General features: G+C 37.5%; 1 non-coding gene across 1 annotated transcript; it reads right to left on the bottom strand.

Annotated features, from left to right (window-relative positions):
* Positions 1-234: 234 nt before the first annotated feature.
* On the bottom strand, positions 235-360 carry Gm23607. The gene has a single exon (XR_003955515.1). It is a non-coding gene; the product is annotated as a small nucleolar RNA SNORA17 (small nucleolar RNA).
* Positions 361-21,626: the final 21,266 nt, after the last annotated feature.

Below are 21,626 nucleotides of genomic sequence, written 5' to 3'. Positions count from 1 at the left end.
AGGTCTAGTGGTCACCTGGGGATCATGCCTTTCCCTGCCCACCAGAGGGGTCCCTCATGAAGGTTGTTCCAGTCTCACTCCTGCCTGGGACCTGAGGTACCAGTTGGTGTCTCCCCATCCTGGAAAATCATCTGGGCCTGCCTAGCATAGGATTGCTGGTCATCTCAGGATAGCTGCATGTCTGGACCCTCTGGTGCTGGACTAGTGATTGTCTCAGGCTAGCTTTATTAAGAGGACGTTAAGTTTTTAATCACCCAGATGTTCATAAGTCAGAACACTGAGAGTAGACAAGACTCTTTTCTGTCACCAACTGATACACATGTGACATAGCAGCCACATCTGCAGTGCCTCTGGGACAATTTGTTTTGTTTGTCTTTTAAAAAGTTGGGTGAGTAGAAAGAATCTAGGAGAAACAGATCTTGGAAAGAAAAACATGCTCAAATTATATTTCATGAAATTTTTTTTTCAGTTAAAAAAGGGAATTATCATATATCACTATGCACACAGTAAGTATGTTTTAACCACTGTGATGAAGTCCATGCAATAACCAGGCACATTGTAACAGGTTATTATCATGTCTGGTAAAATTTTTATTACATTATTTATAATGTAAACATGATGGTCATTATTATAATTCCTGGAGCCAACAAAAGCATAGGCATTTTAAGATTCACCTTCTAGATCCAGATTCCATACATTGCAATGACCTTCTCCAGTTAGAATAGTTATTCTGAAGCTGTGGAGCTTCACTTTGGATTCTGGTCTTTTATTATCAATTATACGTTGATACTCTTATCTATCACAAACTGTCCCCCAATAAAAGATATTTGTGACTGAGTTAAAACTCGGAAGATCATTGACATTTTATCCCTTTTCATGACTCAGGTGTGAAATGGATCTACTGTTCATTCTACTCTGTCACCTATCATTGCCTTCTCTTGTTCTTCCAACATGGTAGATGTCACCTGTACTTATGCATGTGTACACAGATGCATTCACACTAGGTGAGTGTTCTACGTATGTTCCATGTTCTATATGCTTCATATTCTGTTAAATATTTTACTCATGACAAGGTGGTCTTTTATTCATTTAGTTCTCATTGATTATATTCACTGTACATGGTATCATGTTACATAAGAACATTTTCATGCAAGTACATAATGGTACCAAGCAACTTGCCCCATACTCTGCTACTTTCCTTTTAATCTCCTCTTTGGCCATTTTCTAATAGATAATTATTACTTCTCCACTTTTGTTATATATGCCTTCATAATCTTATGGAGGAGAGGAAACACACACTATTTGTCTTTGAGGCTGACTAAACTCATGTAGAGGTATTATTCCCAGCCCCCTGCCATGTTGCTTCCCTCCCACCCTATAGATGTGCTGTGCATTTATTCTAGACTTCCTGCCCAAACAGGTTGCTTTCGAACATTTAAATTTATTCCTGCATTGAAATAATTCAATAATAATAATAATAATAATAATTGGTATTTATGTCTGAAAATAGTTCAACATGTTGACATACCACATCTTTCTTTACCCATCTCTACGTTGAGCAACACCTAGGTAGAGTCAATATTCAGCTACTGTGAACAGTGCTGCGGTAAATACCTTTGTGCCAGTGTCTCTATGATGTGTTGACTTGTGATACAAGGACATATCCAGAAGGGTCAGACCTAGGATAGATCTTATTTTAGTTTCTTTGGTTTCCATAATTGCTGGATGGGATCACATTCTACCAACTGGTAGTATATGTACACAATCCACACTGTGACAAATGTTTGTTGTACTTGTTTTGTCTTGATAATAGACATTCTGACTGGGTAAGATAGAATCTCAATATAGCTTTAAATAAGTACTTCTCTGTGCTCTAAGGTTTTATTTTATTAGAAAAAAATGAGATTTATAATTATAATATATTTGATTATAATATAAATCATGTTATTTTTAAGCATTGCATATGATAGTAGCATAAATAATTATAACCATAGTTTCTTATGGTATGTCGTATAATGTAAAATGTAACATGACTATAATATTTCCTTGCTGATATACTGAGACTAGGCTAGCTTTTGTACAGCTGCTAGTTTGAACACTAAAAGAATTGTTAGGGTTGGAGATTACTCACCAGAGGTACAGATAATAGTAGAATTAATTGATTGATTGATTAATTGATTGACTGGTTGATTGGAGATGCTGTATGAAAAGAAGGAAAGATGTTTCTGTTTGTTTTCCTTCTTCAGTGTTTTCTAACTGGCTAAAGGGAATGTGGGTTCAGAGCCATACTATTTCATTTCATTATTAGAACTACTTGAATATCTTTTCAAACATCTTTTTTTAAAATATTTTTTATTACATATTTTCCTCAATTACATTTCCAATGCTATCCCAAAAGTCCCCCATACCCCCCCCCCCACTTCCCTACCCACCCATTCCCATTTTTTTGGCCCTGGCATTCCCCTGTACTGGGGCATATACAGTTTGCATGTCCAATGGGCCTCTCTTTCCAGTGATGGCTGACTAGGCCATCTTTTGATACATATGCAGCTAGAGTCAAGAGCTCCAGGGTACTGGTTAGTTCATAATGTTGTTCCACCTATAGGGTTGCAGATCCCTTTAGCTCCTTAGGTACTTTCTCTAGCTCTTCCATTGGGAGCCCTGTGATCCATCCAATAGCTGACTGTGAGCATCCACTTCTGTGTTTGCTAGGCGCAGGCATAGTCTCACAAGAGACAGCTACATCTGGGTCCTTTCGATAAAATCTTGCTAGTGTATGCAATGGTGTCAGCGTTTGGAAGCTGATTATGGGGTGGATCCCTGAGGAAGTTTTTGTGAAAAATTTTACAAATGATTTTATAGAAGGACAATGAACAGCTGATATTGCAGACTTTCAATCACTACTTTGGAAAATATCAAACCCTTTATATTGACTCTATGAATGTGACTTAGCAGATATTTACGCCTCTTACTGTATTTTGTGTAAAGGAACATTTCAAGGCAACTAGTAATGAATTAGATTGTAGCTTTTATTGCTTATTTTTTCTTTTTAAAACCCAAATGTCACAGCGTATCACTTTGCAATTTCATTTTGAACCATCTGCTAAGTAAGGGAGTTTCACCCCATTTTGTTTCACATATGTGTCCTACTTTGATCACATCACCATCTTTTTTTTTCTCCCCTGCAAGTGACACTAAATTTCAAGAGCTAAATGTGTGAATGTTCCACATTTATGTGTAAATGATGGGAGAAACTATTCTTTTCCTTGGTACTTGACAACCAGTGCTCAGGAAGCTTGCTTAGCTGTATCCTTTTTTCTCAACAACACAACCTCATTTTCTGTCTTGCTTAATGGTGATGAGATGATGCCTCCAAAAGGAAATTCCTAAGATTTTTCTTTGACATTAGGTTAAATAAATGTCTTTACCGTCTGCTGATAGGTCAGGTCCAGAAAGATATCATTAGACAATAAACAAGATAAAGGTCTGTATAAGCAGAGACTAGTGGAACAATGTATCTATAGAACATCTTAATATTTATGGAAGACCGTGATATGGTGGGAGAGTTTATACCTCACAGAAGACATGTTTCCAGATATATTGTATGAAGAACAAAACAAAACAGAGCTAATTATTAGCAGCAAACAGGGGCTAGAAGAGAAGAGAGAGAATTTTCCTGGGAGTCTCAAGAGGTAGTAAACCTGACAGTCTCCCTCTTACCCTCAAGCCTGTAAAAATGCCTTTTTTAAAGCTTTGTTTTATGAATTTTTATGTTATCCCAGGTATTCTCAACAAGTATTTATGCCTTGAGGAATATTATGTTTGCTTTAATTTCTTCAGAAAATAAGAGGAAAGTCATTGTGTAAGAGCTGTCTACCTGGTCCCTGCTCATGTATTTCATGTATTGCTTAGCACATTTTCCTGTTAGTCACCGGCTAAAGCACTGATGAATTCCCAAAGCCACAGAGTTATGAAAAACATTGAGACTTGTGGGCTTTTTAAAGACACTATTTTCTCATATTACAAGATGATTGGTTTCTCTCATGGGAACTTTGTAGGTGATATGCTGCCCCGAGGTTAGCAGGCTTGTTACTCCTGTACCTCTTTTTTATTTAAAATAGATTATTTTCTCACACAATATATTCTGATTGCATTTCCCCTTCTCTCTATACTTGACCTCCCTGGGACTATGGATTGTAGCTTGTTATCATTTATTTAATAGCTAACATACATAACTGTACATTCATAAGCAAATAGATACCATATTTATCTTTCTGTGTCTGGGTTACCACACTCACAATGATTTATATTCTAGTTCCGTTAGTCTGCAAATTTCATGATTTCATTTTCTTAACTGAGTAATAGTTCATTGTATAAATATAGCATATTTTATTTATCCATTTGTCAGGTGAGGGATATCTAGGTCGTTTCCAACATCTGTCTATTATGAATGGAGCAGCAATGAACATGATTGAACAAGTGTCCTTCAAGAAGGATGAAGTGTCCACTAGGAATAGGAGCAAGAGTGGTATTGAGGTAGATCAATTATTATTTTTCTAAGGAACCACCACACTGATTTCTACAGTAGCTATAAAAGTTTGTATTTCCATCACCAATGGATGAATGATCCCCTTGCTCCACATTCTTGCTAGCAGGAGTTAGCACTTGTGTTATTGATCATGACCATTCTGACAGATGTAAGATAGAATCTCAAAGCAGTTTTGATATCTCATTTCCCTGACAGCTAGGAAAATTGAACATTACTTAAGTGTTTCTCAGCCATTTGAGTTTCCTCTATTGAGAATTCTCTGCTTAGATCTGTACCCAATTTTTAACAGGGTATTTTTTTGATATACCATTTTTCAGCTCTTTATATGTTTTGGATATTAGTCATTTATGTAAGTGTAACTTTTATTCTGTTTTACTTGTCTTGGAGGATCACCGTCTCAGTCTGCTAGCCCAAGCCTTGTCCTAGAAGCTTTTACCCTCCCTATAATTTTTTCTAGGCCTCTAATGTTTTCTGCCTCTGAGACTTACTGTTGAATAAGCTCACCCTTTCTAGTTCTTTCTGAGCTCTGGCTGGCTGGCTCAACTCAGCTATGCCAGCTCAAATTCCTCTCCAAGATGACTGAGTCAAACTTGTTTCTCTCAGTTTCTTACTGAATTGACCTCAATCTAACTTTGGTAATATGTTCTAATCTTCTGACTACTTCTCATCCTCTGGCTTATTCTGTGTTCACCTGTGTCCAGACTGTTCTCAGTTACACCTGTCTCTGTAAAATTCTCCCAGTAGAACTACCTTCTTTCTCTGCACTGCCCAGTAGGCAGTTTTCCTTTCCTCTCGTTTCTCATGGGGGGGTTGGGCATATCCTAATCTGTCATTTTTTTTCTGACTCTTCACTTTGCCACTCAATTAGACATATTTTTCAAAACTACCTGCATCCATCTATAAATTAAATTTACCTTCATTGTTTGTGATTAAGGATGTGTACTAAGAGCAAGTCTATATTTAGGCCAAAGGGATTAATGGTATATGCTAAGGGCTGAGGCACACAACTAGGAACAGCCCCCCCCCCCGCCCCTCCCATAAATAGCACAATCTCAAGGTTCACAGTGTGATCAAATATCCTGCAGTACTGTATTAAATGTAGAGTTGGTAAAATTCTTTTCCCATTCTATAGGTTGTTGCTTTGTTGAAATGATGGTGTCCTTTGCTTTACAGGAAAATTTCAGTTTAACATTGTATGCTAGTGCCTGAGCTAATGATGTTCTTTTCAGAAAGTCTTCTCCTGTGTCAGTGAGTTCAAGACTATCCCCCACTTTCTCTTTCATCAGGTTGAGTGTATCTGGTTTTGGAGTCATTTAGTGCAAGGTGAACAGTATGGATCTATTTACACTTTCCCAAATGCAGACATCCACTTTGAACAGCACCATTGTTAAAGAGGCTGTCTTTTTCCAGTGTGTATTTCTGGCTTCTTTACCAAAAAAAAAAAAATGAAATAAAAAAGAAATCAGGTATCTATACATGTGTAGACTTATATCTTGGTCTTCAATTAAATTCAATCAATCAGTATTTTCCTCAATACTATGCTGTTTTTATTAGCTTTGTAGTACAATTTGGAACTGGTAATTATGGTACCTCCACCAATTCTTTTATTGTTCTGAATTGTTCAAGCCATTCTTACCCTTTTGGGTTTCCAAATTTCCATATGAAACAGAGTAGTCCATTCAAGATCTGTGAAGAACTGTGTTAGATTTTTGGTGAGGATTGTATAGAACCTGTATATTGCTTAATGTAGGATGACCATTTTTATATTATTAATCATACCCATCTATGAGCATGGGACATCTTTCCATTTTCTGATATCTTCTTCAATATTTTTCTCGAAAGGCTTGACTTTTTTGTATTATACAGTCATTCAATTGTTAAGTTAAAGTTATATCAAAAATTTTTATATTATTTGAGGCTATTTTGAAAGGTGTTGTTTCCCTGATCTTTTCCTTAATCCCTTTGTCATTTGTATATAGGAGGGAATTTTTATTTTTATGAGTTGCTTTGTATCCTGCTACTTTGCTGAACATGTTATCAGCTGTAGGACTTTTCTGGGTGAATTTTTAGGGTCACTTATGTATATTATTATACCATCTTGAAATAAAGATACTTTGACTTCTTCCTTTCATATTTGTGTCTCCTTGATCTTCTTCAGTTGTTTTATTGCTTCAGGTACAGCTTCAGGTACTATGGTGAAGAGGTATGGAGTGAGTCAATGACCTTTTCTTGTTCTAGATTTTAATGGATTTGCCATAAGTTTCTCTACATTTAAATTGATGTTGGCTATGGGCTTGCTGTAAACTGCCTTCATTATAATCAGGTATGTCCCTTGTAACCTTATTCTCTCCATGACTTATATCATGAAGGGATATTGGATTTTGTCAAAGGCCTTTTCTGCCTTAAGGAGATGGTCATGCACTTTTTTCCCCTTTCAGTTTGTTTACATAGGGGATTTCATTTATCGTTTCTGTATATTGAACCATCCCTGCACCTCTGGCATGAAGCCTATTTGCTAATGGTAGATGATCTTTTCAGTGTGTTTGAGGGTTCAATTTGCAAGTATTTCCTGGAGAAATTTTGCATGCATGTTCATAAGGGAAATTGGTCTGTAATTTTCTTTCTTTGTTGAATCTTTATGTGGTTTGTTATGAGAGTGAAGAGTGGTCTCATAAAATAAATTGGATAACGCTCCTTCTGTTGTTAAGCTGTGATATAATTTGTGGAGTACTAGCATTAGCAATTCTTTCAAAGTCTGGTGAAATTCTGTGCTGAACCCCTCTGGCTCTGGGTTCTGTTTGCTTTGGGATACTTTGAGTGACTTTCTTTTTGCCAGGGGTTTCAGGTCTTTTCAAATTATCTGATCTTGATTTAAATTTGGCAAGTAAAGTTTTACTTCTCCTTCCATTCTGTCTAGTCTAATCTGCCTTTCTCACCCCCAGCTCTGCATTCTGTCATTACTTCCTACCCCTTTCTAAGGAAACTAAGTCAGCAGATCCAGCTCTGCATTCTGTCATTACTTCCTACCCCTTTCTAAGGAAACTAAGTCAGCAGATCCTGATGAAACACTGCTTTCCTTCCTCCTTTGAGATCCCTCATAACCTTAGCCTATCCTTATTCCTAAGTGCCAACCCCCAATATCCAGAAACACATCTTATTGGAACCTCCAGTGGCCATACCTATCAGGTCCACACAGATGTCCTACCAGGCAATCCACAGGCAGCATATTCTTCTAACATCCAGAGAAGAGACATAAACAAAGGAACAAAGCTCCCTCCCTGCATAGCCAAAACCAGATATCAGCAATTAGAGCTATAACCTTCCCAATTTCAGATGACTAGACACCAGCATAAAAACATAATCAATAGCACCCAGGACAATACGTCTTCACTAGACCCCAGTAACCCTACCACAGCAGGCCCTGAGTATTCCAACACAGCTGAAGCACAAGAAAAGGACTTTAAAACAGCCTCTATGAAGACACTTATATAAGGATTTCTAGGTAATATTTGGGAATACAAAGGACCATTACTTTGACCAAAATACTTTCAGCTATTTTCTGTAAAAGAAATGGCTACTAGTATGTCTTTTTGATACCTCATCTTTCCTTTTTTCTACCACATGAGTAGTAATTTTCAGATGGAGTTGAGTAACCAATTCAGTAACCAATTCAAACCTGATAGTGATCTAAGTTCAACAGAAACAAAAGCAATGGATAAACAAATGCAAAGTAATAATATTTTCAGGTCCATTCTGGAAATCTCATCTTTGAGCTACAGACTACCAACTTCACTAGAAAGTATTACTATTACTTTATGTCTGTTTGTTATATAAGACATTAATCAATTTTCAACTTATGCTATCTAGACAATATTAAGATTAAAGGACAGCACACGGATTTTAAGCTTATCCTTGATACAAAGATCATATCCATGTATTTGTGTTTTGAATGATTTTTTTTGCTTTAATTTAACCTGATAGAATTATATAATAAATTTTCTTTTCTTTCACCATTTCTCTTATTTTGCCTACAGTCAGCCATCAAAACACATTTAAATTTGGAGCTTATTTTGTTATGAACATCACATCCCTCTTATCAAATTTTGGTGAGTAGCTAAGTCTTTTCTAGATTACAAGTCTTGTTGAGCTTCAGGTCTGCCCCAACAATTAGCAATTTCAGAGAGTAAGGATTATACTATCACTGTGTTTTGTGATATAAAGAGTTGTTTTAGATAATTAACAGCATTAAAAAAGAACACTCAATTTACGTATATCTGCAATAATCACTACAGAGATTCTTTTATTATATAAAAGATGAAAGACATTCATTTAAATAGAATGGATCTATAGAAAGAATATAAAACTAAATGTTTATTATGATAAATTTATGCTTATGTTTTATGGTTTTATTCATATGAACATAAATTTACTCACAAGTCGCAATTCTGTCTTGTTGAGGACCAAAAATTATCCTTATCTTTAAAGCTGAGTCCTTTAAAGCTCTGGACGAGACTGGACCCTCATTTTTCTTGCACTGCACATATTGAATCAGCTTCTCTTCTTTTGAGGTCCATGAGATCCTATCAAATGCAATTTTCTGTTGAGACATTGCTTTCCTATTACACTACATGAATTGTAATTTCAGGTATCCTTTGATGTAGAGTGTCCAACTGTTCAAAGTTCATTTTGTGTAGAGCCTTTGGAGTGGCCCACCTCATCCATTTGCACAGAATGTGTGCCTGTTTTGCTTGTGAACTTAGTGAGACCTTTTTCTAGTCTGTGGCTCTGTAGCTTCTAGCGTATTCTGGTCTGGTCTATCAATGTCCTCTTCACTGCTATTGTAATAGCAAAATAGAGTATTTTATTTTGGGAAGAAAGGTTATTTTTACCTAAAACTACATCCTACCAGGAAAATAGCATGTTTCATGGCTCATGCTCATATCTCTTCAGTGGGGCTATCTTCTTATGAAAAATCAACATTTTTATACAATAAAATGCATACTTCTTAAGCACACAGAAAGACAAATGTTGACATCAACCTCTGGCTGTTCCTATCATCTAATAACCCAATAACACTTTGTTCTCAATACAGCTATCACTCTTTTTCATTCTAGCACATCTGTTACTGTTTCCTAGAGTAGAACTTCAAATAAAGGTAACCATGTATCATATATGATAAATGTGTACATCATAGATCTGAATTTTTTCTACTTGGATTAATATAATGGTTTTGACAGTAGTCCATGTGGTTTCATTAAAGTTGATTTTTAATGGGGATTATTAGATTTTATTCCATTGACATATTACAATATATCCATCAATTCTGCACTTTTTGACAGAAAATGGGTTATAGATCTTTTTTGTTGGAGAGAAAATCTGCATATTTAGCATTCCTGGTTTCCTTGGTGCTATCTCTGAGCAGAAGGACCTTTGTACTCCTGACATATCCTCTCCTAAGCTCTCCTAAGTTCCATCCCCAACTTATTGCCTTACCCCAGCTCCAGTGCCAGGAGGTATCTTATCAGCACTTTTATTACAGTATATCAATCAATTTTTCTATTGATGAATATTTGACTATGTAAATATTTGGGATTATTGTGTTATTTCTAACCTTGGTTGAATTTTTTTTTATAGATCTTGGGATACATACCAATATAAAATTAGGGGCAAGAGAGATGGCCCTGTAGTTAGGAACACTGTTCACTCTTCCAGACAAACCTGGTTTGATTCTCAGCAACCATGTGGTGGCTCCAATTTATAGATATTCAATATCCTCTTGTGGTATTCACAGTCATCAGACTCACACAGTGCATAGACATGTATGTGGGGAAAACACCAATATAGATAAAATATAATAAATGAAATAGGAAATGTATGAAGATTATGCCTGAAGAGTTGAACTTAAGAACAATTGAACTATTTGCTCATTATTTACCAGTAGTATGTCATCAACAATCTTAATAAGCTGCCATCAGTACTTTATTTTTTATAGGCCTAAGTATTTAATTTATTCAATAAATACTTGAGACAAAGAAAATGCATGTTTTTAATAACTCTGAAAGCTCAGCTTTCTTCATTCATATGTACTGTGACTAACTGTGCCTTTCTTTAGTGGAAGAGATGGTAACCAATTTTCCTCCATAAGAGTCAGACATTTTTCTTTCTCATGTGACATGCATTTCCAGCTAGAGTCATATGATTACCAGAGGGATACAAATTGGTTTCTGGGTCAAATGGTTTAAAAACACTATTTGTTTTAAAACATAAAACCCAGGAACACAGTATACTACCATGCTTTCAGTAACTTATCAGGCATGATATTAGGAACAACACCTCTATATTAGTTTTCAAAGAGCAATAATTTTCAAAAAGCGACTGAGGGACATTGTTTGAGTAGCATAAATGCAATTTGTCAGACAGTTCTGTGTTTAGACTGTCATGTCAAAGCCTTTTCCTTTTAGATATCACATCAACTATTATTCACAAATTTGCATTAGAAGAAATCTATCACCATGAGCAGGACCTCTTTCTCAATCACAACAGCATGTTTCCATGACAGCCCTGTCTCTGTGACACTGCAAGAACCTTATAGTCATGTTTCTGTGTGTGGCATGTGGTGGGGATGGGAGTGTTAATTGGATGTAGTCTGAGGTAGAGAGGTATGTTATGTCATTAATCTTTTCAGAACTATGTATGCCCTTACCATACTCTATCTTAGACTATGTATAAACAAATCTACAGTAATCTGTTATAATTTTAACCATCTTCCTTGCAAAGAACCTGCTTAAAACAGCAATCATTGTTCTTTTTGAGCATGCTTAAAGACCATTTACTTAGCTCTGTTGGTACTTTCTACTTCCCTACTTAGAATATTGAAACACTTTGATAACTTAATTCTTTATTCTTAAATAGTTAGCTTTTAGAAAGAATTCCAATACAAGTTAACTCATTCTGAAAGAAAATATATATGACCAATGCTTTGTTGTAGTTTTCCATGGGGATTATCTGTTATACCATAAGTGTATAGTTAGGATTTAAATTTTAGTATCCTCTGTGGGCTCAGGCATCAAAGATTTAGGTGCCAGATTATATCACTGCTGAGAGATACAGGGACTCCAAGGAGGTTGTCCCTATTAGAAATACATATATATATATATATGTGTGTGTGTGTGTGTGTGTGTGTGTGTGTGTTATTGAGGGCATGGCTTTAGAGAGATATGCAGATCTTGACTCCTCCTATCTCTTTGTTTTTGATTTCCAGCTACTTGCATTAGTGATCACTATCCATCACATACTGTCATCTTCTTCTACTTCTCTCTTGGCCCCAACAATGTAGGGGGCAAGCAAAGACAGGGCCAACATGCTCAAATCAATGAAATAGCTCAAGTTTCTTTTCTTTTTTCCCCATTTTTTATTAGATATTTAGCTCATTTACATTTCCAATGCTATACCAAAAGTCCCTCATACCCACCCCCCCACACTCCCCTACCCACCCACTCCCCCTTTTTGGCCCTGGCGTTCCCCTGTACTGGGGCATATAAAGTTTGCAAGTCCAATGGGCCTCTCTTTGCATTGATGGCCGACTAGGTCATCTTTTGATTCATATGCAGCTAGAGACAAGAGCTCCGGGGTACTGGTTAGTTCATATTGTTGTTCCACCTATAGGGTTGCAGTTCCCTTTAGTTCCTTGGGTGCTTTCTCTAGTTCCTCCATTGGGGGCCCTGTGGTCCATTCAATAGCTGACTGTGAGCATCCACTTCTGTGTTTGCTAGGCCCTGGCATAGTCTCACAAGAGATAGCTATATCTGGGTCCTTTCAGCAAAAATCTTGCTAGTGTATGCAATGGTGTCAGCGTTTGGAAGCTGATCATGGGATGGATCTCTGGATATGGCAATCACTACATGGTCCATCCTTTCGTCACACTTCCAAATTTTGTCTCTGTAACTCCTTCCATGGGTGTTTTGTTTCCTTCTAAGAAGGGGCAAAGTGTCCACACTTTGGTCTTCATTCTCTTGAGTTTAATGTTTTTAGCAAATTGTATCTTATATCTTGGGTATCTTAAGTTTCTGGGCTAATATCCACTTATCAGTGAGTACATATTGTGAGAGTTCCTTTGTGATTGGGTTACCTCACTCAGGATGATGCCCTCCAGGTCCATCCATTTGCCTAGGAATTTCATAAATTCATTCATTTTAATAGCTGAGTAGTACTCCATTGTGTAAATGTACCACATTTTTTGTATCCATTCCTCTGTTGAGGGTCATCTGGGTTCTTTCCAGCTTCTGGCTATTATAAATAAGGCTGCTATGAACATAGTGGAGCATGTGTCCTTCTAACTCAAGTTTCTAAGACACATGGTGTTCTAATGATGGTTACTATTGCTGTGACCATCATGACCATAGCAACTTTGGGATGAAATGGTTTATTTGTTTTAAACTTTCACATTATAATCAACCACTGAATTAAATCAGGACAGGAACTCTTATAGGGAAGAAATCTAGAGGCAAGAGCTGATGCAGAGGCTATGGAGGGGTGCTTTTCAATGGCCTGCTCCTCCTAGCTTGCTTGACTGCTTTCTCATAGAACCCAGGACCAACAGTCCAGGACCACCCACAATAGGCTTTTCCCTTGCCCATCAATTACAAAATAACAAAATATTCTACGATTCAGCTTACAGCCTGATCTTATGGAAAAATTTTCTTATTTGAGCTTCCTTCCTCTCAGATGACTTTGGCTTGTGTCAAGTTGACCCAAAAATAGGCAGTAAATATATTAATGTCTGATAATCAAATCCTCAATTTCAACATGTGTAATGTCATCAAACAATCGAAGATGCAAATTAAATTCCTCTATCTTATTTTTGACAGGTAATCAGTTTTTAAAAATGACCATAGTTTCCTCCTGTCACCGATTAGTGCAGAGTAAGAGGATAGGCTTTAGAGAGTCCATCACAGCCCCGATTACTCTCATGCAATGGATAAAAGCCATAATAGATTATCTGGGCTGCCTGATACTTTTTGAATAGAAAAAATTAAAACAAACAAACATACAAACAAACAAAAACAGGATAGGATGTACAATTCCTTTGGCACTACAATTTTGGATAGCATATACTACTTCTACCTTGAAACTGGAATGATGGAAGGACATGTATAGTTTTAGGCACCAAAATGTACTTAGTAGAACATTGGGAATCATAAAAATAAGAAAAGTATTCTGTCCAGAGCATACAGATCACATGCTCATGCTTTACTGTGTCCCATGTTGCATAGTACAGTTAATATCTGTGTGTGATCTAGTATGTAGAAATTCCAACTTCCAAAGTTTGTAATTGCAGAGCCTTGTTGACTTAATGGAGTGGGAAAGATCCCCTACGAGATGACTAAGATTGAATCTTACTACTACACATTGAGAAGTCAGGAAAGACAGGAAGGCTGTCAAAAGCAAACTGAGTTCAGTTTAGAAAATAAGAAAGTGCTCAAGTGTTGAGAATCAAGTTTATACTCTTTTTACATTTATTAGCAAAAGATCTTTCTAGAGTCTGAACCTGTCTACGGAGTAGAACTTCCCTGACTATGTTCAATTTACCTTTATAAGCGTTTCTTCATTTTGCTTATCCTATTGGATATTTTGACCATTTGATCAGATTATTTTGATATAGATTGTATATGTTAATAGTGTTAAGCTCAGTGGAGGAAGACTGCTATTTTTTTCACAATTCTGTGCGAGTATTTATTCTAGTCTTTGGTGTATAGCAGGAGCTAATTAGTATCCTGTAATAGAATCGATCATTTTCAGAAACTGTCATGGTATTGTGAGAGTGTGAAGATGCCAAGATATGTACCCTGGTAATAGTGATGAGATAAAGTTTTCTATGAAACAAACTATACTGTTTCTGGATGGTGGTGGCTAAGTAGCAGCTACAGGAAACATCATATGAGCATTCTACTGTGTCAAGGCCCATGGATATCCCTTCTCACATGGCAATGACATGGGGTGAATTTGGTGGCCTCTAAACTTATTACCTACAAGCTCTTCTTGTTTTCACTATGTGGTTTATATTCATAACAATATTTGGTTTCACTTTGGTCATGGACAAGGCCAGGGTTATCCAGGGTGAAAGCCTTTAGGTGATTTTATGTTTCTCTTAAAACTCTCTCAAATAATGGGAATGGGTGGGTAGGGAAGTGGTGGGGGAGGGTATGGGGGACTTTTGGAATAGCATTGGAAATGTAATTGAGGAAAATATGTAATAAAAATATTAAAAAAAGAACACCAATGGCTTGTGCTGTAATATCAAGAATCAACAAATGGGATCTCAAAAAAAAAAATACTCTCTCAAGTGGTAAAATCCTCTTTTCCTCCTTGTTCCTCTATTGATCCTCCAGATGTGACCTCATAGATTAACAGGATTAACATAGTAAAAATGGCCATCTTACCAAAAGCATCTACACATTCAATGCAATCCTCATCAAAATTCCAAGTCAACTCTTCACAGAGAAAGAAAGAGCAATTCTCAAATTCATCTGGAGTAACAAAAAACCCAGAATAGTAAAAACCATTCTCAATAATGAGAGAACTTCTGGGGGACTCCATCCCTGTCCTCAAGCTATACTATAGAGCAATAGTGACAAATTCCTCATGCTGTTGGAACAGAGTTAAACAGGTAGATCAATGGAATAGAATTGATGACCGAGAATTAGACTCAAACACCTATGGTTACCTGATCTTTGACAAAGAAGCCAAAGACATCCAGTGAAAAAAAGACAACATTTTCAACAAATGGTGTTGGTTCAACTGGAGGTCAGCATGTAGAAGAATGCAAATTGATTCATTTTATCTCCTGGTGAAAGCTTAAGTCCAAGTTCATCAATGACCTCCACATAAAGCCAGATAGACTGAATCTAATAGGAAAGAAAGTCAGAAAGAGCCTCAAATACATCTGCACAGGGAAAAATTTCCTGAACAGAACACCATTGATTCATGTTCTAAGATCAACTATAGACAAATGGGATCTCATAAAATTGAAAAGCTTCTGTAACACAAAGAACACTGTCAATAGGACAAACAGCAACCCACAAATTTTGAAAAGATCTTTATCAACCCTAAATCTGATAGAGAGCTGATATCCAAAATATACAAAGAACTCAAGAAGGTAGACTCCAGAGAATCAAATAATGCTATAAATAAATGGGGAACAGAGCTAAACAAAGAATTCTCAACTGAGGAATCTCCTTGAACAATGGAATAGAATTAAAGACCTAGAAATAAAACCACACACTCAAGGATACTTGATCTTTGACAAAGAAGCTAAAAATATACAATGGACAAAAGAAAGCATCTTCAATAAATGGTGCTGGTCTAACTGGCTGACTGTAGAAAAATGAAAACAGACCCATATTTGTCACCTTGCACAAAGCTCAAGTCCAAGTGGATCAAGAACCCCAACATAAAACCAGATACACTGAATCTAATAGAAGAGGAAGTGGGAAAGAGTCTTAAACTCATTGGCACAGGGGGATCTTTCATAAATAGAACTCCAATGGCTCACACTCTAAGATCAAGAATTCATAAATGCAACCTCATGAACTGGAAAGTTTCTGTAAGGCAACAGACATAGTCAATAAGACAACCTACAGATTGGGAAAAAAATCTTCACTAACCTCATCTAGAGGGCTAATATCCAAAATATATAAAGAATTCAAGAAGCTAACCACAAAAAAAAAAAAAAAAAAAAACCAACCAAACAAACAAACAAAAAAAACCGATCCAAGCAAAAATGGAGCATAGAACTAAACTCTTCTCAAGGATAAAACTCTTCTCAAGGATAAAAGAACCTCTGGTGGAATCACCATGCCGGACCTAAAGCTGTACTACAGAGCAATTGTGATCAAAACTGCATGGTACTGGTACAGTGACAGAGAAGTAGACCAATGGAACAGAATTGAAGACCCAGAGATGAATCCACACACCTATGGTCACTTGATCTTTGACAAGGGAACTAAAACCATCCAGTGGAAAAAAGACAGCATTTTCAACAAATTGTGCTGGCACAACTGGCGGTTATCATGTAGAAGAATGCGAATTGATCCATTTCTATCTCCTTGTACTAAGGTCAAATCTAAGTGGATTAAGGAACTCCACATAAAATCAGAGACACTGAAACTTATAGAGGAGAAAGTAGGGAAAAGCCTCAAAGATATGGGTACAGGGGAAAAATTCCTGAATAGAACAGCAATGGCTTGTGCTGTAAGATCAAGAATCGATAAGTGGGACCTCATAAAATTGCAAAGCTTCTGCAAAGCAAAAGACACCGTCAATAAGACAAAAAGGCCACCAACAGATTGGGAAAGGATCTTTACCTATTCCAAATCGCATAGGGGAATAATATCCAATATATATATAAAGAACTCAAGAAGGTGGACTCCAGAAAATCAATGGGGCTCAGAGCTGAACAAAGAATTCTCACCTGAGGAATACCGAATGTCAGAGAAACACCTGAAAAAAATGTTCAACATTCTTAATCATCAGGAAAATGCAAATCAAAACAACCCTGAGATTCCACTTCACTCCAGTCAAAATGGCTAAGATCAAAAACTCAGGTGACAGCAGATGCTGGCGAGGATGTGGAGAAAGGGGAACACTCCTCCATTGTTGGTGGGATTGCAAGCTTGTACAACCACTCTGGAAATCAGTCTGGCGGTTCCTCAGAAAATTGCACATAGTACTACCAGAGGATCCCGCAATACCTCTCCTGGGCATATATCCAGAAGATGTGCCTACCGGTAAGAAGGACACATGCTCCATTATGTTCATAGTAGCCTTGTTTATAATAGCCAGAAGCTGGAAAGAACCCAGATGCCCCTCAACAGAGGAATGGATACAGAAAATGTGGTACATTTACACAATGGAATACTACTCAGCTATTAAAAAAATGAATTTATGAAATTCCTAGGCAAATGGATGGACCTGGAGGGTATCATCCTGAGTGAGGTAACCCTATCACAAAGGAACTCTCACAATATGTACTCACTGACAAGTGGATATTAGCCCAGAAACTTAGGATACCCAAGATATAAGATACAACTTGCCAAACGCATGAAATTCAAGAAGAACGAAGACCAAAGTGTGGATACTTTACCCTTTCTTAGAAATGGGAACAAAACACCCATGGAAGGAGTTACAGAGACAAAATTTGGAGCTGTGACAAAAGGAGGGACCATCTAGTGATTGCCATATGCAGGGATCCATCCCATAATCAGCTTCCAAATGCTGACACCATTGCATACACTAGCAAGATTTTGCTGAAAGGACCCAGATATAGCTCTCTCTTGTGAGACTATGCCGGGGCCTAGCAAACACAGAAGTGGATGATCACAGTCAGCTATTGGATGGGTCACACGGCCCCCAATTGAGGAGCTAGAGAAATTACCCAAGGAGCTAATGGGAACTGCAACCCTATAGGTGGAACAACAATATGAACTAACCAGTATCCTGGAGCTCTTGTCTCTAGCTGCATATGTATCAAAAGATGGCCTAGTCGGCCATCACTGCAAAGAGAGGCCCATTGGACTTGCAAAATTTATATGTCCCAGTACAGGGGAACACCAGGGCCAAAAAGGGGGAGTGGGTGGGTAGGGGATTGGGGAGTTGGGTATGGGGGACCTGTGGGATAGCATTGAAATGTAAACGAGGAAAATACCTAATTAAAAAAAAAAGAACTAAACTGAGAATTCACAACAGAGGAATCTTGAGTGGCTGAGAAGCACCTAAAGAAATGTTCAAAGTCCTTAGATATCAGAGAAATGTAAATCAAAACAACCCTGAGATTCCATCTTACACTGATCAGAATGGCTAAGATCAAAACCTCAGGTGACAACACATGTTGGCAAGGATGTGGAGAAAGGAACACTTCTCCATTGCTGGTGGGATTACAAACTGATACAACCACTCTGGAAATCAATCTGGATATTCCTCAGAAAATTGGAATTAGTCCTACTTGAGGACCCAGCTATACCACTTCTGGGCATATACCCAACAGATGTTCAAATATATAACAAGAACACATGCTCCATTATGTTCATAGCACCCTTATTTATAATAGCCAGAATCTGGAAACAATTCATATGTCCCTCAACAGAGGAATGGATACAGAAAATGTGGTAGCTGGGCATGGTGGCACACGCCTTTAATCGCAGCACTTGGGAGGCAGAGGCAGGTGGATTTTTGAGTTCGAGGCCAGCCTGGTTTACAAAGTGAGTTCCAGGACAGCCAGGGCTACACAGAGAAACACGGACTCAAAAAACCAACCAACCAACCAACCAACCAAACAAACAAACAAACCAAAAAACAAAACAAAACAAAACAAAAAAACACAAGAGAATACTACTCAGCCATTAAAAACAATGACTTCATGAAATTCTTAGGAAAATGGATGGAACTAGAAAATATCATCCTGATTGGGGTAACTTAATCACAAAAGAACACTCATGGCATGTAATCACTGAGTGAATATTAGGCGAAAATCTCAGATTTCCCAAGATATAACTCACAAAACATATAAAGCTCAAGAAAGAATACCAAAGTGTATATGCCTCAGTCCTACTCAGAAAGGGGAACAAAATAATTATGCAAGGTTTATGGAGGGAGGAACTTGAGAGAAGAGGGAAGGAAAGGGGGGAGGTGCAGGACCAGGTATGGGAATAGAAGGACTAAGGAGTACAGAGGATCAGGAAATTGAAAGGAGATGTGTAGCAGTGGGGTGTGGAGAACTGGGGCTAACAGCTAGAAAATCCCAGTTGCCAGGGAAGCAAGAGGTTCTCTGGATCCAGCATGTCTGACATTGGCTGAAATACTCCAAAAAGGGAGATAGCACCAGTAGAAACCATGTCCAATAACCAGGCACAGTTGCTGGTTTAGGGATGGGGGCACTCTCCCATGTCAAAAATATTAACCCAGAATTCCTTCTGACTAAAGAAAATACAGGGACAAAGAGTGAAGCAGAGACTGAAGGAAAGGCCATCCAGAGACTGCCCCACCTAGGGATCTATCCCATCTGCAGACACCAAACCTAGACACTATTGCTGATTCCAAGAAGTGCTTACTGACAGGAGCCTGGTATAACTGTCCCCTGAGAGGCTCCAGCAGAGTCTGACAAATGCAGATGCAGATGCTTGCAGCCAACCATCAGACTGAGCACATGAATCCCGATAGAGGAGTTGGGGTTAAGACGGAAGGAGTTGAAGGGGTTTGTAAACCCATGGAAAGAACAACAAAATCAACCAACCAGACTCCCCAGAGCTTCCAGCAACTAAACCACCAACCAAAGAGTACACATGAGGGACCCATGGCTCCAGCTGCATATATAGTAGAGGGTGGCCTTATCTGGCATCAGTGAGAGGGGAGACCCTTGGTCCTGCAGAGCCAGAGTAAGCCTGTGACAGTTTTGGAGAGGACTGGGTCATGCTTGCATAACTTCTCTGAGGAAGGTATGTCTGATCAATGCAGACTTAAAATGAGGACGTTATGTCTGATAAGCAGAGACTTAGAAAATATGAAAACTATGTCCAATCAATAGAGATTTAAAATGTTTCTTAGGGAGATGGTTATCAGGAACTTATAGGTGAATATCTGGAAAGCCTGCTTGGTACAATAAGCGAGTCTTTGTCTGCAATTAAAATAGTATCATGACAGAGGGGTGCTATTTGATGATTGGACTTATACCCATGATTGTTTAATGTCTCTCACCTTAGACAACTGTGTAACCATACTTTCTACCAGCTGGGTGTATTTTCATATCTACAGGGCATGTGTGGCTAGACATTTATTTTTGGCTTTCTGAAATTGTGCTTTGTAGTTAAAAAAAAAAGAAAAAGAAAAAGAAAAAGTGAAAGGTTAGGGGGTGATTGACCCAGCACAAGGTAGGAAGAAGGAAGGGAAACTATTCAGGGCTTTTTGTAATGATGAAGCTTTTATAATTCTGATGTTATGATTTCTTTTAATAAAATAGCCAATGATGTCATTGCAAAGGTGAGCAACTTTGTGATTTTATAAATAAAGATGCCTCAATATATTTGAAGCCACTTGCTTGAAAGTCAACAAGTGGTCATTGTCTTCACTTTTTCAGACCTCACACATCTGTCCTCAGATTGCAGAATCCCACCAGAGCTGGACTCTAGTACCTGGGTTTCTTGAAAGTGAAGCCATTCCATCAGTTTTGTTTTGCTTTAATTGCATTTTTGGTCCATCTGATATTTCTACTTTTTTTCCTTATATTTATTCAGAAGATTTTTTCCATTAAATACACCAGCAATTTGGAAAATGTACAACCTCACCACTTCACAGTATCTTGTGACAACTTAAGTTTTTAGTCATCAGAATTGCCTTTATTTACTTTTTTGCAATATATATTTATATTGCATATAGTTGTAAATATAGATAGATAACCAGATAGATCTATAACTTTGTATCTGTAAAGGTAATGCTAGAACACTTTTATTATGATGACAATATAGCATTCTTTACCTTCATATTGTGCTTGGTAGATTTGTGCTAATACCAACACAGTATTCTAATGCAGTTTCAAATTCATCACTCATGTTAAGTGTAGTGCTACACTCTAGTCTGAATATTTTCATTTTCATACAATTCATGAGCTTTTAATTACTTAATTGTAAGGTATACTGAGCTGGGATGTTGGGTATTAATTAGACCACGAATGTGGAACTCTCATTACTGAATTTGTACCTTTATAAAAGAGGCTCTGTGATACCTTGTTTTCATTCTCCACAGTATGAGGACACATGGAGGAAGTTGAGAAATGAGGAAGTGGGCCTCTCTAGACATCAGAACAGAAGGCACTATTGACAATGATCTTCTTAGTTTCAAAAACTGGGAGAATTAAATGTTGTATTATCTTACTTATCTTTCTATTGTTGCTCAGTAAGACACCATGACCAAGACAATTTATATCAGAAAGTATTGAATGGAGGCTTATAGCTTCAGAAGGTGAGTTCTTGACCAACACACTATGGAGTATTGCAGCAGGCAGGCAGGCAAAGATGGAACTGAAAGAGTA

This window comes from Mus musculus, chromosome 4, assembly GCF_000001635.26.
Source record: "Mus musculus strain C57BL/6J chromosome 4, GRCm38.p6 C57BL/6J".
Lineage (NCBI taxonomy): Eukaryota > Metazoa > Chordata > Mammalia > Rodentia > Muridae > Mus > Mus musculus.
Note: the sequence above shows the minus strand (reverse complement) of the source record. Positions and strands in the feature narration are given on the sequence as shown.